General features: G+C 44.0%; 1 pseudogene; it reads right to left on the bottom strand.

The window, feature by feature from the left end:
• The window catches only part of LOC111969380 (unconventional myosin-Ie-like), a 46,511-nt pseudogene continuing 43,283 nt past the window's right edge, over positions 1-3,228 (bottom strand).

Genomic DNA, 3,228 nt, shown 5'->3' with positions numbered 1-3,228 from the left:
GTCATACTCCTGCTCATGCAGAATCAGCAGGTCGTCCTGCATCGTGCTGAGGGACAGGGACAGACCAATCAGTTGGGACTGGGGAGCAACTTTGTGACATGCACTGTAATGTGACAGATATGAATAAAGTTTGATTTGAAGTTTAAACTGATATGTTGGAGGAGAGCGATTGTGAATTCGACATTCGATTCTATTGTCACAAAACATAGTACATCTGCATGTAAACGCCAAACGCTCCAGATTAATTATTTTATTTTACCAGGCAGGTCAATTAAGAACAAATTCTTATTTACGATGACAGCCATTTGTTTTGTTGAAGTCACCAGTAAAGACAAATAATACTGACAGCATCAGCCCAGAGGTCAGGTCAGGTCAATTATTACAACCCACATTACTTCATGACCCACTAAGCTTGACATTTGCATATAACCAGCGAGAGACAACGCAGCAGGTAACTAAGGAGAAAGGGAAACCTGTTCCTGCAACTCACACAGCGATCCACTGTTTCCCCCCAATGAACTAAAGTCTTCTCCAATGAGCTTTTTACAATGCCTGCTTTCCCTCCCAGAACCACCTGGTTCATATTACCCACAACCCCCCACTCAATCACACAGACTCAAAAGCCACGTCTGTGCCTCTACAAAGTCTTCTACAATGTCATGTGCAACATTCAAACAGATATAGAAGTACTGAACAACAAGCTATATGATAATACAAGTCCTACAGTTACACTCATAATCTAGTTGAGTGTTAAACACGGCTTTGACCAGTCAAGTTCTTGTTCTTTCTTTTTTCCTCACTGGTTTTATGCAAATGTAAAGCTTAGTGGGTCACAGAGTAATGTGGGTCGTAATAATTGACCTGACCTGACCTGACCTCTGGGCTGATGCTGTCAGTATTATTTGTCTTTACTGGTGACTTCAACAAAACAAAATGGCCGTCATTGTAAATAAGAATTTCTTCTTAATTGACCTGCCTGGTAAAATAAAGGCAGAATAAAATAATTACTCTGAAGCGTACTATGTAGTTGTGTTGAGAATGTGTATTCAAATAGCCTTTACACACCCACACACACAGGAGCAGACATATACAAGAGGTTTGAATCTCTTCCATGTTTGCAATACCCCATGTGTGACATTTAAAGGAACATGGGGACTTGAGTGATCGTACATCCAGACTTTGTAGCTTTTACATTTCTGCAGATAGCTGTAGCTTAACATGGTGGGTTTCTGTGAGCTGACAGAACAATCTCATGTGTAATGGGGGGCTGATTCCTGAGCTGTTTATCAAGTTTCTTATTGAGACCCAGTGAGTAGTATCTTTTGTACTTGAAAATACAGAAACCCTGATACCATGAATGTACAAGCGTTTGGATGACATCACTGACAAGACCAATAGTCTCTATGTACAGTACATTGTGCATCTATTTGTGACAGCTGGTGAAAAGTGTTGCACTTTAACTAGCTGACTTTGCGAGGCCTTGAGTCTGCTGGTCCTGTGTGTTCTTACTGCCTAAGGGGAATAAACACTAAACAGTCAGTATGGGACTAGGCAGACCCTGCCAGCCTCTCCTGGCGCCTAGGACCTGGGTCATAATATCTGGGTCTTACCTGAGAGACACAGCCAGGATCTTCTCCACATCAATCCGCCTCTTCAGTACCTCGGTCACCTGACCTTTCTCAGGGCCCTGCTTCACCTTTTCTCTCCCAATCAGGTACATACACTTCGGGGTCAGGATCAAGTCTCTCTTAATGCCCTGGAAACACATATGGACAGAGAGGAGACAAATGGTAATTGGACTAACAATATCAGAAACAAGCAGAGAATTCTGCTGCTCAAGACACCCACTTTGAAGCGACGGTCGTATTTTGTGACTTTGTCAGCGAAGTCAATCTTTTCCCTCTTGGCCAGGAACTGTCGTAGCTCAGGCCTGTCGTCCATACCCAGGTAGTCCCCTACAAAGTTCCTGTTGAGGCTGTGTCTCCTCCGATCCTTCCTGTTCACCAGCAGGTCAGAGGCTGGGGACGGACACATAGGGACAGGCAGTCAGACAAGAATGCATACATACAGTCTCAATTCAGTTCATTTTCAGAAGCATTAGACCAGAACCTTGATACTATTTGACATCTAAGTTGTAATATTAGTCATGATGATTAGGCTATTTCGTTTTTTTCAAAACATGATTGTCACTTACCTTCCTCCCTCATCTGAACGTACTTCTTGCGGGCCACATACTTGCGCCAGGCTTTCTGGATGGCCCTGGCGTGGCTGTCAAACTTACGTTCCCTTGTCTCCTCCAACAGGAAGAGCTGTAGAGAGAGGCACAGATATGAAAACATTTATACCTGAACAACCTGTGACAGCAAAACATACTGGGCATACCTCAGTGTAGACACACCCAAATACAATGACAGGGATGACTGTACAGACATATTGTTAATGCCTGAAGAAATCTGAATATACAAACACAATTTGTTGTCAGGTTTTTTTCAGATTCCTATGAGTATATAATAGCATAACACTATAATGTTCTCTCCAAAGCGAAAGGTGGACTGTTTGGAACCTGAAACGAGCCTTGCCTAATACGCTATTTTCTCCAATGTCCAGACCCATGCGCCCAGATAGTAACAGTACTATGGGTGGGTCTGCCATCAAGTCCTAAGCCCACCCTGGCTCAGCTACCTCCCTCTCATTTCCTGATGGCCCCCCAGACACCCAGCATCAAATCTCCCCACCCCTGTCCCAGACTAAACATCATGCCCACTCACACGTGCCCAGTGCAGCCCTGGCACTGCCACACCCCTGCAACAGGCCACACAGGCTCGGTCATGTCCTATCACTTTACATCAAATTACCCTTTAGTTACTCAACACATTCAAACTAGATCTGAATGTCAAATCAAATCCAAGTTTATTGGTGACATGCACACACTCCTCAACGCTCATCAACAATGTAGTAAATAACAATATCGATCAAAAGTGTTAAGTTTAAGAATTTAAAGTATGAGTAGTTTATAAGTAAGTTCATAATAGAACAAAAAGTATGATTGATTTAACGAAATTAATGTTTTATACATGTTAAAATAAAATGGGGGGGCCTCCCGGGTGGTGCAGTGGTCTAAGGCACTGCATCGCAGCGCTAGCTGTGCCACCAGAGACTCTGGGTTCGCGCCCAGGCTCTGTCGCAGCCGGCCGCGACCGGGAGGTCCGTGGGGCGACGCACAATTGG

This window comes from Salvelinus sp. IW2-2015, linkage group LG10 (assembly GCF_002910315.2).
Source record: "Salvelinus sp. IW2-2015 linkage group LG10, ASM291031v2, whole genome shotgun sequence".
NCBI classification, from domain to species: domain Eukaryota; kingdom Metazoa; phylum Chordata; class Actinopteri; order Salmoniformes; family Salmonidae; genus Salvelinus; species Salvelinus sp. IW2-2015.
The sequence above is the reverse complement of the archived record's forward strand: the minus strand, read 5'-3'. Positions and strand labels throughout refer to the sequence as shown.